This window comes from Limanda limanda, chromosome 12, assembly GCF_963576545.1.
Source record: "Limanda limanda chromosome 12, fLimLim1.1, whole genome shotgun sequence".
Taxonomy (NCBI): domain Eukaryota; kingdom Metazoa; phylum Chordata; class Actinopteri; order Pleuronectiformes; family Pleuronectidae; genus Limanda; species Limanda limanda.
In genome coordinates, this window is record NC_083647.1 from 18,150,338 (window position 1) to 18,166,631 (window position 16,294).

Genomic DNA, 16,294 nt, shown 5'->3' on the forward strand with positions numbered 1-16,294 from the left:
AAGACTGATTATCTCTCATGCTGCCTTTGTTTTTTTCTGCTACTGTTGCGTATATTGGCACAGTATAATGGAAATCTGTACATGCTCTACAGCAGCGAGGCAGGTATTGGCCACTCGCTCTTCGTATCACTGTTGTTGTTGTTTTTTTTTTACATCTGTGTCGAATCTTCTGCCCGGAATCAGCCCAGTGCTCCACTTTCAACATCAGCTGTTCCCAACTTTGCCGGGCTGCCGCAGTGGAAAGATTCCTCGGCTCTGAATGTATACCTGCAGTGTTTATGTTTAGTCTGCCGTCGTGCAGCCACTCTTATCTACGCTGTAATATGCGAGCTGCTGTTATGGTTTCCCCAGGACCCGGTGTGACACTCCCATACTCCTCGCAATGTGTCAGCGCCAATTAACCAGGTCAATATTCCTTTGCTCCAGTTGTTGCAACTCAGATCCAGATCCTCCCCAGTTCCGATTTTGAATGTCTCATGCAACAAAAATCCTTTAGCATCCAACCCCAAATCGACTTTTGCCTCGATATCTTCTATAAATAAGATGTTGTGCTAATTATATTTCTCATTTAAGGCTCAATATAGGCACATGGATTTGTTTATAATGATAAAATCAGAAAGAACCCTAATTTATTTTCATTCTTAGGTTCTTATTTCATTTTTTTAAATACAGTACGAGACATATTTTCTTTAACATTTGTATTGAGTGATATATTGTTGTAAACCCTGTGGTTGTTTTTCTTCTTATGACCTCACATGATCTTCATAACCTCTTTAATCTTCTTGGGATTTATGACGCTTGGAACTGACGAAACAAATTCAATTATCCAGGCTTTTTTTCTCACTTCCACACATCAGAACAGAGATTTTTTTATTTATTAAGTGAGCATCTCAGGGCTTAAAAGAGTTATGACAATAACAATGTATAAATGAAGTATAATACACTGGAGTTGTAAAGCTCTGGGTGTGGATGTGGCTTTTGGAATCGCCTTATCTGCTTTGTATCTGTCCGTACGTGTCACTGTCGACTGTAAATGACCCAGTGAGGCTGTTAAATGAATGTATAAGGAAGTAATGAGTCTAATAGCAGAGCGCCCGGTCAACAACATAACAATTTCTCATTAGATACAGTCATCAAGTTTGTTCTATACTAGAGAGTCTTGGTTTTAGACACTGATTTATCATCTGAACTCTGTATCATTGTGAATTGATATAACAGTGGAACATGTAGGATGAGGTTTCAGCCCTGAGGGTTTTGCAGTTTTTTTCTAATTTTGTTCAAATATTGTGGTTCACATTACAGATTTGGGCAGCACGTACAGTCGTGCAGTGTTTGGCACAGCAAACAGGTTCTGGATTCAAACTTGACTGGCTGGCTGGGGCCTTTCTGTGTGGAATTTGAATCCTAGAGACCAAAGCATAGATTGTATTTAAAGATGAATGACGTGTCTCCACTTCCTCCCTCCCACTATCGAGAAATGAGGCCAAAATGTCCCAGATATGAAAGCTGCCATCTTGTGCATTTGGAACCAGACTCAGTGCTGTAGTGATGAGAGATGGAGCCACAGTTTTGAAGTCCTGGCGATACACACGCTTGACCAATCGTGAGTCGGTCTCAGCTTTCAATCATGACATTTCACCTCATTTTAAAGCGTCAAATAAATAGTTAAAACCAAATGTACCGGAAAAAAGAAACACTTATTCAACCTGGATTTTTACTTGAGTTCCATGTCCCATCCAATAACACGGAAAAAGGCTTTACAGACAATACTGATCCATTCTATAGATGGTTCCTGATGCATTAAAACAAAGAAATCTGCTGCTTCGTCAGGAACAGGGACAGAATAGCAACTGCAAACCTCAGTGCCTCCTATTACTGCTTCACAATAAAAGGCTCAGAGTGTTTTACCAGCTGAATGCTTTTATTGTGAACGTGCATCAGAAGTTAATGTTGATTGTATTGTAGTAACTTGCTCAGATACAGTGAAAAAGAGACTCGGCTGTAAACATAATAATCCTGATAGGAAGTATCGAAAAATTCAAAGATTACATCTCTCCACTGGCTCATGGGAATCCTACGTGAAAATTAATTGAATTATTTGTAAGAATAGGGGACAGTCCAGTTTAGTTAATTCAAGGATTCCCATTGGAAGTACATACAGTATATGCCTCTAGTCTTCCTGGGGTCCTGAATGTAAAAAAAATTGTATAGAAATACAATAAGACAATGATAATGATAATTGCAGAATGTAAAGACTGACTGGCTGAGTAAATGCATGCTAAGAATTGCAAAGAAGAAGAGTTATTATTAGCTTTGAACAGAACATTATCTGGAAGTCACAAGAGAATATTATTTAGAGATTATAAGCAGCATTTCTCTATTATACATTTAACCCCAAGTATACCTGTGTTGCTTTGTCTCTGTATTATTTCATGAATCTTTCCTTCATAACAAGAACCACACAGTAATGCCTTAACATTAATCTCGTATGTGTTACACTGCTGTGTTGCTAGCATATTAATACAATAAATAAAATATAAGGATGATAGTATTTCCAATTTTTGCTTTACTCCAATTACCCTAGGTTAAAATATTTACGATTTAAGGATAATAAATGAAGAGATTGTTGGACCAACGTAAAACTTCAGTTGATAAAACAAATGTATTAAGTTTGTTGAAATTAGAGTGTTGGTACAATTGCTCAAATTAGTTTGCAAAAACTCTCTTTTCTTTTTTCCAGCCTCCTATTGAGAGTCTATCGAAGGTCTGATCCTAGCTCTGCTTAGTTCTTGATATTGCATCCAGGTAAGCTCAGGCTGCTTGGCAGGACTTGGTTGTCACTGATAGACAGAGAAAGATCCATCTCTCTGCTGTAAGTTAGAATTACAATAATTGCACAGTGTAGCCTATGTACAGAACAATTGCAGCAACCATTGAAGCCATTTGCCAAAACTTAAAGTATCATCAGACACATTATTTTTCTCCACAGCAGAGTTGTCACATTCCCACACCTAAGAATAACCTGATTAAAAAGACCCTTAATCTGACCCTCATGAAGATCCATTAATCTTTCAGCTATTGTCAAACGTCAGCCATTCAGCCACTTGTTGGACCCATACGATTTCTACGGTCAGATCAAAAAGACCTACATTAAACAGTCATTACATTGTAACATAGAGAACAGGTTCCATCAATCTGTATCAATCAATTCTGGAATGTCTATGGCATCATTGTATCAAATATGTCAGTTCCTCAGTCATGTTTTTAATCGCCTATTTCTGATGTCAGGTTTGAACAAATAAAAAGATTACCCCACTGCTCTTTTTGAGGTCTCGTGTTGACTTCTTTGTGGTCCCCAGTGAGGGATCTGTTCCATTATTCAAGAGAACATGGATTTGTCCATATCTGTCCACATTTTGGCTTTGCACTCTCACCTTGTCCTCACAAACTTTTCAATCTTTGTGATTTCTCATGAATTATGTTGCCAGTAAACCATCAGCTGACTGACGGATGAGGCTTTTACTCTTAATTCTATCATTTTTACCAAGCCTCTCCTCCGTGCTCACTACGCATCTGGTTTCTCAGGACGCTTGTGGTTGTCTAAAGAATGATGTTAGGTTTTACATGGTGATGACATCACCCCACCCCCGGTTCTCGGTGTTGCCGTGGCTTTAGAAAAGCAGGTTTAAGTGGCCAGAACACGGTTGGTTTTAGTGTCAGAGAGAACCTGCTCTTTTTCCAACGAAAACGCTCAAAATTTTGTTCAGACACCGATCCCAACATCTGCCTCATGTCGGAGGAAAAGCCTCAGGGTCGAGCTGGGATCAGGCCCCACAGAACCCCACTGTGCATGTGTGTGCAGGATGCATGTATACCTGAATGTACATGTGTGCACGAGAGTGTGTGAGTGTATGCATATGTGTGAGTATGAGTTTGTGTGTGGGTGTGGATGAAAGTGTCTGTGTGTACGTGTGTGTGTTTCTGTGTGTGTGTGTGTGTGTGTCTACTCCCGCCAGCCTTTAATGGGGATCATGTGTGGAGTCAGCAGCACAGACACACAAAAACATACTAACCCCCACCCCCATGCACGTTCCGCATTAACACGCATGTGCACGCACGTACACACATATAGGCACACACACAGGCACACACACACACAGAAACACACACACACACACACAGGCACACACACACACAGACACACAAACTGGTGCTTTACCTCCCCTAGGAGTTGTTCTTAACTCGCTGACTGAGGCACGCTCTGTTCGTGTATGTGTGTCTGTGTGCGTGTCTGTGTGTGTGCGTGTGTGAGTGAGTGAGTGTGTTTGTGTAACTGTGTGTGTGCATGTGTGCGCGTGGCAGAGCACACTGTTTCAAGAAGGATTGGGGGTTGGTGGTGGGGTGGAAGTGAAGGGGGAGGGGAGGGAACGCAAGGAAGGGGGGGTGAAGAGAGAGAAAAGAGAAAGATATGGGCAGTGAGCACGGGCAAAAGGATAGAAGAGGTGTGTGTGTGTGCGTGTGCGTGTGCGTGTGCGTGTGTGTGTGTGTGTGTGCGTGTGTGTGTGTACGTGTGTATGTGGAGGAGCAGGGAAAGAAAAGGGGAGCGAGTGGAGAGGGAGAGACAGCAGAAGATCGACAGGGAGGATAGAGTGAATGGCTGAGAATAAGAGAAAGAGAGAAAGAGAGAGAGAGGTTGAGGGGCCCAGTGCAGGGGGGAGAAGAGGCCCTGTAGTTTTGGCCGAGGGGCGAGACAGTCAACAACACATGTATCCAAACCTTCAGACAAAACTCTTCATCCAGGACAATAGCAGAGCTGCTCATAAACCTGCTACACACACACACACACACACACACACACACACACACACACACACACACGCTCTGTTTTATATATTGACATTTGGGTCCATTTCTAGAGTTGTTTCCTGTTGACCTCCAGGAGAATCAGTGTTGCCCTCGTACTAACTGACAGGGATCTGTACACTGTGAACGATCAGGGGTTCGTTCAATGACCTGCACACGTCCTGAAGTAAGAAAACAATAGTCTTACAAATAAATCAATGTTTAAAACTTACAGAAGAAGGATTTGTTCTGTTAGTTGAAGTCCAAGTCCAAGCAATCTGCAAAGAATTTTTTTTTCTTCAATGCATTTGTCTTTGTTGTCAAAACCTGGTGCCTACATTACCCACAATGTAACTTAACCACCGGAAGTTTGGTAAGAAGCATAGGTAAGAAGTTTGGGTGTGTTATGCTAGGAGCAGCTTATGTAGCCCCTAGCTGTTATGTCGTGTTCCATTACACCTCGGAGCTCGGAACCTCGGAATGATGTCACACCCAAATCACCCGACTTGAAAATGTTCCAGTTGCACAACAACAATGTTTACCAAAGCCATTCAGCCATTGTCAGCTAAACCAGTTTATAATAACTCCTTACGCAGATTTTAATGCATACTGACACCGTAGTTAAACGTCCACAGTAATTGGAAAGTGCTATGTGTAAGAAACATTTAATGACAGAAAAAAATAAACAGCTTTGACTACTGTTGTTACACGGAGCAGCCATCTTGGATTTCGAAGTCGGGGCTGGTGAGGCTCCCCCGACTTTCTGAGTCGAAATTCCGACTTGAGGGGGCGATTGAGTTGCATCTTCCGACTCGTGGCTCTGTTATTCTGAGCTCTGAGGTTTAATGAAACACGGCATAAGACACCCAAATAGTAGCTAGGGGCCAAAGTAGCTATGATTTAAATATTAAACAGACATGATTAGCATTAGCAAAAAGCGTTAATCTTGATTTAAGTTCAATATACACTCTCCTGCTCTGTGTGTGTCTCCGCTAAAGAATTTGAACCGGCTCTTAAGTCGCTAACTGCTTTACTTTGCTCACCGGCTAGTCGCTAACTCGGTCTCTCTGTTTTTTGTTTCTAGGTGGCTCGTGTTCAGCAAGCTTAAATAAAAACAGGTGCTTGCTGCGGCGGGAGATGAGAGCAGCGAGACCGAACCAAAACAGTAAAGTCGGAGCCTCTGAAACCAAAACAAGGGGCTGAAAGACATTTCATTGGAATGTAGAGCTGAAGGAACTGCAGACTCTGAAAATCATTAGCTGTGGGTTTGTCTCAATAAGCATTATGTCAATACACAGCAGGTCTATAAAATATTGATTAGTGCAACTTTACGATTATAGAATTGTAAAGTTTATTATTTTTTGGCGTTCTGTTCAGTTTCATTGTCTTGGTGCATTTACACTTGGATGGGCATGAACGTCTCCCGGCTGAATCATCAGTAGAACAGATGAGCAACTGTCTTAAAAATAACTGGTTGGCTGATGAAACGTGCAGGCCAGTGAAAATAAAAATAAAAAGAGAGATTACACCAACCTGCCTTCAAATGTGGTCGTATGTGCCTCCAAAAATGAGCAATCGCTAAATATTACACTTTGTAGAAAACTAATGAAATATTTAGGAGATTTCTTCTTTTTTAGATTCTGGAGGAATTTTGCCAACTATGTGTGGTGTTTGTTTTCAGTTCCCTGCAATGAAGCATCTTTTTTCCATATTGCTACAGCTCTGATTTCTGCCTGTGACTTTCTCCATAGCAACAGCAGCTGAGGCTTATGGGTATTGTAGTGTTTAGAAGTATCCACCTTACCAAACTGGTGGAATAAACACGATTTTCTTTTAAACAAAGCTGGGATCATCAGAGCTAACAATGCTAATATAATTTAGATTATCTAGAAAACTCATGTGTTTCGAACTTTGAGGTTATCACCACAAAAACTTTTAAACAGTGGTGAATTTATTATTATTGTCTATTATTTGGTGAATACGTATTCTAAAGCCATGACAACATGATACATACACAAAAGAACTGAAAATTCATCAACGCACTCCCACAGTGGCAGTTTTTTTTATAATATTAAGAGCGGTTACAGGACTGTGAATGGAAAAGTCGTCATGGTCACTCGAGAAAAGAGTGCAGACCACACCGTTCTGAAGGTGACAGAAAAACAGCATCTAAAATTACTCTAGCTAGTTGAAAGAAAATAACATCTGTAGACTGTCTACGCAGCCAATTATACCACCGCACACCCATGCTTGTGTCTCTGATGAAAAAATAAGGAAAAAGGTTGTGTAACTGTTCAAACGTTTTCTAGAGGACACGCAATCTGGATCCAATTTGACATCCACGTCAACATATGTTTCTATCGCAGGCACTCGGGTCAAATGTAAATAAAAGACTGTGAGCACTTTATGCGTTGAATTCTTCACACCAAAGCAGAAGAAAAAAGAAAATTGCGGCACAGATGAATCCATATGAAATGTGTGGCTTATGCTTTGTAGTGCGTTGAATGAAGTGTTGGCCCCATGTGAAGGTGAAGAATTTGTCTATGTTATATTTTTACTGAATAAATTTATATTTATTGCTTTATTGGACGGTTTCTGAAGTCAGGTAATGTCAGACGCCAGCTTACGTTTTCAGCTGAACATTTTTCATGTAAATGTTCAGGAGTGACGCAGAGAGGAAGGATGCAGAGTTTTTTCAAACACAGATACATTTGTAATTCCTAGAGCTAAATATTATCTGTAAAAAATAACAATCGCTGCATTATCTGAATAAGGAAAACTCTTTATTTTGCTGTGTAAACATTCCATTCCTTTCAGTTTTTGCCTTTGTTCCGGCATCACTTGGACATTGAAATTAATCCAACAGCACAGGAAGGAGCAGTTTTCGAACTCTGACAACTACAAGATGATTTGAACAGAGGTGGAATGGTTGAAGTGAACAGAAGGAGAAGCCACAGGAAATAGAACGAGGCAGGGAAAAGAAAAAGCATAAAATAAGAGAAGCTTAACACGTGAAAAAACTATTTTACTCATTGAACTTTCACCAGGCTTCATATCTGTTATTCACTCATAGCAGCAGGGTGTATGTACGGTAAAATGCCTATTAGCAGCTTAACTCCACTTCTATGAGGTAGGAGCTTATGATCGGTTACATTTTCCTGGTCACTAAACAGTTGTTGATATGAGGAAATATTTCTCTTCTTCAAAATGAGCCATTCTATCGTATTTTCTTATCGTAAAGTTTCCAGATTTAATTTGTATCTTAATTTCATTGTGCATATTCACAATCGGCTGACGTCAGATGCCCACTCATCAACAAACCTATCAATATCAGGTACTGGTGGACATAGCCCAGTCTTTAGTCCACTCTCTAACATGCTCTGGGAAACCAGAACTAATCAGATCAAATGTAAACATTACAACAAAGACATGAACGTTGGTTCGTATTTTTATATGTGAATTTAATACCCATATTTTGCTAAATGTTTGTGTCTGTATTTCAGTAAAAACTGAAAAAGGTGTATTTGCATTATTTATGATATGGGGCATGTATAATTTGAATGTATTTGAAACTTAAACAGAAGTCAATGGACATCAACCTATGAAGTTACACCTTGGTTTTCCATGTTGAGATGAGTTCCCGGTGTTTTAAGTGTCTGGCTTTTGAACGCACGTGTTTACACAGTATCTCAGATGCTTTCTGGGCTCAATGTGTGTGAATCTACTCCTGTGAGTTTATGTGTGTCAGCCCCTAAAGGCATGTCGCTGTCAACCCTGGGAACTTGTGTCTGACTGTAAGTCCACAGTCCTGCCCTGTCAGAAATAGGCCGACTAGGTTCGAAAATGTTTCATAAGGTTAGACTGACCTCTTTCCTCTCTGTTTCTCCCTCTACACCACGCTCCCTTCCTCCCCCCTTTCTATTTCTCCTGGTGTCGCCGTCTCCCTCCCTCTCACCCACAACGATAAAACAGTCAAAACACATAAATAGTATCATATACTTTCATGGCAATGTGCGTACCAACACCTGAAAAGTTGACTTTTTTCGTACTGTTTTTGCTTCACTGCACCATATTCCAACTTCTTCGACAACTCCCCCTTTCTTAATTTTTAATCTCTCAGAAAAGTCTCCGCTCTCATTAATATTTCCTGCATTCTGTTTTCCGATAGCTTTGTGCTCCAAGAGTAATATCCTCCCCACTAAACTGACTGAGGGAGGTGACTGAAATACTTGAACGCATCTGACACAAGAGTGTGTATTTATACATGTTAAGGTACACACATGTGCTTGCAGGTGTGTACGGGCACTTTTGCACAAATGTGTGTGTGTGTAGTCTCCGTCCGTGCATGCAGTTTCTGGTCGGCATATGCATTGTGTGTGTGTGTGTGTGTGTGTGTCAGAGAGCATGTAATTGCATGCATGTGTCTCCGTGTTTGTCTCTGTCTAACATTTAACTGCCATCTGAATCTGTGGCACGTACAGCAGAGCTAAGAAACAGCAGATAGACAGGAGGGAGGCAGGAGGGAGAAAAAAGGAAAAGTGTATGTGTGTGTGTGCATGTTTGTGTGTGTGTGTGTGTGTGTGTGGTGGGTGGATTGGTGGATGGGTGGATGGGTGTGTGTGTGTGTGTGTGGGGGGGTACAGGAGGGGAGTGAAGGAGCGAAAAAGTAGAGAGGAGAACAAGTGAGGAGGAGAAGGACGGAGGAGAGATGAGGACAGAGAGCAGAGGAGGAGAGATGTGCAGAGAGACAGGGGGAAGCATAAGAGAGAGAGAGAGAGAGAGAGAGAGAGAGAGAGAGAGAGAGAGAGAGAGAGAGAGAGAGAGAGAGAGAGAGAGAGAGAGTTAGACAAATAGAGATACAGAAAGAGAGCGAGAGAGAGAGAGAGAGAGAGAGAGAGAGAGAGAGAGAGAGAGAGAGAGAGACAGGCTCGGAGAAGGAGGGGATGGGGGTGGTGGTGGTGGTAGAGGTGGTGGAGGGGGGCATCAGCATACAGAGGCAGTCTGTGGTCTTCCAAGCAGCAGCAGCAGCAGCAGTAAAAATAGGGGAGAGGAAAAACAACGATGGCTTGAAAGATTAAATTCCTGTTGGAATAGGAAGTGCAGAGAGAGAGAGGGAAAGGGAGAGGATGGGAGGACTGGGCGCTGCCGCGGTAACCATGCTGGTTTGGGGTTTTGGTTCAGAATCCAACATAAAATTCCCAAACACAATCAAACAGGAACAATTGGTTTTCTCGGTTTCAGTTGACACCCGGGCAAATGGATGTCTAAATGTAAAGACATGAGGAGAAAACTTCACCCAAAATTACAAATAGAACCCAAAGATATTTTCAGGAGTTTGCCTATCACATATGAAAAATATCCGGGTCAAACGCTACGTTCATAGCATCAAGAAAATCTCCTAAACAATAAGGGTGGTGGGTAGATCATGCAGGATTGTTTTGTGATTTGTGATTTGTGTTGTTGTATTTTCCCCTTTTGCATCCATTGCCTGTTGGTGTCATCGACATTCCCACTCATTGGGTGAATTTTCCAGACAAGGAGGATGAAATGGAAGTTCCTGAAAATGACCAGAGCAACTGACTCCGACATTTGCATTCTCGACCTCTCACAATGTCCGGACTTCAGAACATATCTGAAAGCAGATCATGCTTCTCCACCACAGATATTTGCATCTAAATGTTGAACCACCAGCATAGCAATTGGATTGAATGAAATTTAATCTCTGTGGACATGGAACTGTTACTCGATGCATTCAAATAATATTATTTGAAAACCAGTTCTACTGGATCATACTGACTTCAGTGTTAAAAGGGACTAACCGTGAGGTCTGACATTGTTTTAGGTAGTTTCACGATTACTTGGGTATTAAAATTTTTGGTCTGTCGAAGAAGCTGGGGTAAACTGTCAGCAACCTGACCTAGTTTAGTTCTCGGCTGCTGAGATCCTAGTTTATAAACCCAAACTTTGTAACGAGGCGTCAGATCTCACCCGTCGGATGTCAGAATCTTTGGTTGCTGACAGTTTACCCCGGCTTCCTGCTCCTGCTTGCATTGTTACGCTTCCTTTGCCTCGTGGCTAAACTACCCAAATAACCATTACACCATTTTTTTCTCAATTGTATTTGTTGGGTGTGTTCAGGTATCGAAAGTGTAGTAAAACTTTTGTATGTGAATATATCTATATCGCAGTTTATTTAAAGAGTTTTTGCTTTGCTTTGCTATATGCACACATTTTCAAACACTGGATTGTCTCTCCTTCTCCGTTAACAGCCAGGGTGCAAACTAAAGGTACAGCCATAAGCTGCAGTGATGTATTTACCTACCTGTGTTTCCTGTTACTGATCAGGAACTCCTGCTCTTTCTGTTATTATGTTCTAATCTCTTTTCTTTTTCGCATGCCTGGCAGATGCTCTGGGATACACACATTGTTTTTGAAACACTAAACGTACCAATTTGCATCTTCCAGGGTGAATTTGCGTGTATTTGCGTGTTTTGTATTGCCAAATTCATTCGTGACGCAATTGTGTCACTTAGAAATTCACCTTTACACACCGATACAAAGGGATATCTCAAAACCCTCAGCAAATATGTCTGCATGGCTGGATACTAGTGGAGGAAAGTTGAAAGTTGATTTACATGTTTTGTATGTGAGGTGTAACATCCATATACCTATCTTCCATCTTTACATACAGTCTATGGTTGGGATCACCATTGACACCCTGGCTGAAAGTAACACACCGATAACAGAACAATGTCAAATACTTGTGGGGTTGCTTGATAAATCTGGGTTCTAATTAACTTTCAGTTGGCTGGATGGATAACGATTCCTCCAAATGTCAGTTCAATTCCCGCACCCTCTCATTTTTCTGTAACAATGATTTGGAATCTGGAATTTAATTGATATCACACAAAGCAGATCTTATTTTTTGCCGCATTAACCACAACGCACAAAGGAAAAAGCCTGTTTTTACAAAAGAATACTTTGGGGCGGGGGGGAGGAAGGAAGTGATAGCTAAGTGCTGGAATGGGTCCCACGTCTCTCTCTTAGAAGCCAATGAACTCTGATACAGAAATTGCAACAAACCGACTGATTGGCGCCGCAAATGATGCCATTCAATTAGAAATGAACATGTGAATGGAATGTGCTTCTGAGAAGGATCTGGAGTGTTGAAAAATACAGGTTTGGCACGATTGAGCTCAAACCTGTTTGGGGATTGGACACGTGTGTTTGTGTGTGTGCTTGCATGTGCGTGTGTGTGTGTGTGTGCACTCTCACTGATAGGATAGGGGCTTCGTTAGGGTAATTACAGCTTTGCTATGTAAATAAGCCTGTCATAGAGGAGAGAGACACACCCACCTCTTTTTCAGACCCAATTAACCTAACTCCCCTGAAATTTACATTCATAACAATCTCCAGTGTACACACACATGTGCACACTCATACATGTAAGATCCATTCTAACAATATTGCCTGCCCGCTTTATCAAAGTGCAAATATAGTTAGCAATAAATTCTTGCATGCACTAAAGTTTTTATTTTCCTCACAGAGCGAGTCTTAGACACCAGGCAAGCACTGGGTATGTGTGTGTGTGTGTGTATTTGCGAGCAAACTTGAGAGCATTTGTGTATATTCGATCCTGGTTGCACCGGTAGACAACAGCTAGCCAGGTGATATCTGTATGCATAAGGCATCACCCCAGGCTAACTGGCTGCTGGAGCTGAGGTGAGCAGCATCTATCATCTCAGGCCGCTGATGAATGTCTGTCCTGAGTGGCTCCGTGGTGTAGTGCGGGGAGCACAGAGAGCACGGAATGACTCAAGGTGGAAGGAGTGAGGAGGAGGAGGAGGAGGAGGAGGAGGAGGAGGAGGAGGAGGAGGAGGAGGAGGAGGAGGAGGAGGAGGAGGAGGAGGAGGAGGAGGAGGAGGAGGAGGAGGAGGAGGAGGAGGAGGAGGAGGAGGAGGAGGAGGAGGAGGAGGAGGAAGGAGGAGGAGGAGAAAGGAGGAGGTGGGGAAAACAAGGTGGGAAGACAAGGGAGAAGGGCACAAACGAGAAGGGAAAGGGAGAAGGTAGAGGATATGAAAGAAGAGCGTGATGAATATAGGATTGAGAGAAAGGCTTGGAGAAGAAGGGAGAATATTCAGTTGGGCTGTGTAAGAATGGAGGGATGGAGATGCACTCGGGAGAAAATGAGAGGAAGAGTGAAGTTGCTGAAGGAGGGAGGCAAGAGAAGGAACAGAAGGAGGAGTGTGACTGGTAGAGAAGCACGAGCAGAAGCAGGAGACAAGAGGAGGAAACACTGAAATGGTGGAAGAAGGGAATTGGGGGGAGGAGAGATAGAGAGAGATGAAGGCTGTGGGTGCACGAACAAGAACAGAGGAAGATAGTGGCAAGAAGGCAGGAAAGTGGGTCAGAGGAGAGGACGACGACGATGTGGAAGAGAAGGAGGAAGCGAGTGATGAGGCAAGATGGAGAGAAAGATACCAGTGGGAAAAGCAAGAGAGGGGGACGGAGATAGGAGAGAATGGAGAGCGGGATGGTAATGATAATGAAGTTTGTGGCCAGGTGCCGAATACCAAATAATGAGGGCAAATTAACATGCGTTCAAATCCAGCCATTGGCACATGCAAAAATCTGGGTTTATAACTTGGTACAGTGCAAGTAGTGAAAAAAGCCATTTTCCCTGTTGAGGGACAATTGAAGGGTTAATATAATTTGTTCAGACCAAAGAAAACTTTACAAATCAAATTTATTTGATCATATCAAACAAATGTGGGAAATACAATTTGAGATTACAAGAGGCTGTGAGAGGTAATGGGAACAATCATGGCACTTGCATGTTATTGACATAGTTAACGTAATCTGGCCTATTCCAAATCAGCTCCACATGATCCATGCTCCCAAAAATTGGGCCCAATCATTTGGATGGTCCCTCTATGGCTGGTTGCAGTATAGGTCATAAACCCAAACACATTTTTTCTGTACTTTTAGGTAGTTCTTATCACACTGATATATGTTCAAGTGTTAATGTAAAAGTTTAGTTGTAATGACCTTTGTGAAGGATGTTGTTATCTTGTGGTCATTTGTTTGTCTGTTTGTCAGTTTGCAGGATTACACAAAAAACGACTATAAACCAATTTCCATCATCTAAGAATGGAGTAAACCAGATAAACGAGAGGATCTAGGAATTCTCTTCATTTCTTTAACATGGTTGGATAGGGCGTTAGCCTTGGCGTAGGAATGCGCTCTCCCAGTGCCCGTCTGGTCAGTTATTTGATGCTATGAAAACAGAGTGAAGCATCAGCTGACACTGTCTATCATTGGTCAAGTGCAAGCTTTGACTTGGATATTTTGGCTTGTGGTGACGCCATCTCTACTTACAGTCTAAACTATTGCATCATTGTACATTCAGAACTGTTACAGTTATTGCCAATGGTATGAGTTGCAAAATTATCTTTGACAATGACATTGACTACAACAAAATCTACAAAAACGCCATTGGGTGGTTGGTGCGGTTTGTTTGTGGTAAGAAAGATGGATGAACAGGAATGAAGAAACACCTTATCTGCTTATCTGCTTATCTGCATTTGGTAAAACTAACGCCAACAGGAAGTACAGAATGACACCGTTTGTGTTGATTCTGTGCAAAGAAGGAAGAGCCAGTGTTCCCGGGGATCATTGGGTTCTTGGATCAATACTGGCGCTATGATGAGACAGTGATAGAGTTTGTGGTCTAGAGCTTAAAGGATACGTACACCATCACTTTCGCTCCTTCCTGTTCTCATTCTCCCACTAACTAAACCTTCTTTGTTTAAAAAATTCAACAGATTTTCCTTATGCTGCAGTTTCTTCCCTTTCAGTGGGATCCATACTTTATAAATATGAAAATACCAGCCTCAAATCTTCTAAATAGGGGGAAACAAAACTTTTGGGAAATGACAGCACAATCCTGTTCGAACTGTCTTTGTAATCATGACTTTGCAATAACAGTAATTTGGTTGACCACCTGATAAACAAATAGTGTTTATGAGATATGTTCAAATGTTTAATGCTCATTAAGCAATATATTCATACACTTGCTGAGATTATAATTATATCTGGAAAAAAGAGGGAAATGTATGAATTTCCTTTATTGTTTTGCTATAACTAAAACCACCTGAAAATCTTGGTCTGGTTGTAATTTCTACAAAACAGCCTATTCAAAGTTTAGTGTGATTGTAATCTGAAATACATGTAAATATCAAAAGATTAAGATTGAACATGATAAAATTATGATTCAGAATCAGACCAGTTGTTTTCAGTAAATATAAATACATAATTGTACATGTAAATCCACAAAGCTCAAACAAAAGAAGTCAAACTGTTTTTTCTTGCATTTTTCTTGCTTTGCATTTTTGAGTGAATTAAAATATGTTTCAACTTACATGATCCGTGTGGACATTGCTAACGTTTACAGTATGTCACTTGTTAAATCACGTTACTCTATATCTATTGCATTTGTCAGTATGTGTGTTGCTATATGTAACATACACGAGCTCACTGGGGGGAAATTCCTGCCATTTATATCGAAGATGCCTCTCGCTTCTGTTCTTTCTTTCTTCTCTTGCTCTTATTATTCCTCCGTGCTTTAATAGTACATCTGCTCATCGTGAGGTGTTTGTATTCTCATGTAAAGAAGCTTCACCAGCGTATACATGCAGACGTGTTCTCTCTCTCTCTCTGTCCCCCTCTCCCCCTCTCTCTCTCTCTCTCCCTCTCCCCCTCTCTCTCGCTCTCTCTCTCTCACACACATACACACAAATACACACGCACACAGACAGTCAGCTGTGCCCTTCCCACAGCAAGTAGCACGAAAAGAGAACACACTGCCTGTCCCTGCCTTACACACACACAGACACACACACACAGACACACACACACACACACACACACACACACACACACACACACAGACACACACACACAGACACACACACACACAAACTCTGCAACTGCCCTCTACACACTCTTAAAGGGACATGACACCGACTTATACATCGCAGCCAAGTGCCAGCATCATACCCGGATATCAAATGAGTACATTTGCAGCAGTTGTATCATCATCAAAAGCAAACAATTTACAGGGTAAATAACATATAAATAATTAATCAACTCTATGAGTGTTTCTGTTTTTTAACCAAACAGGAAGCCAACGTGTGCGTGTGAATGTGCTTGTGTAATCTACTGATTTTATTACAAGAAACACAAAAAATAGCAACAACTTGAGCATGATTTTTCCCTTCCCCTCATGATTGTGTGTGTATGTTGTGTACCTGAAAATGTATTTACATTAATGTTGGTTAAATGCAATGGCCACATTGAAATCGAGACAACTTATGCTGTTCTGTACGTATCAGAAAGCTTTGGAGGAAAAAAAAGACATGGTAAAAAAATAGATGGAGCCGTAACAAACCCT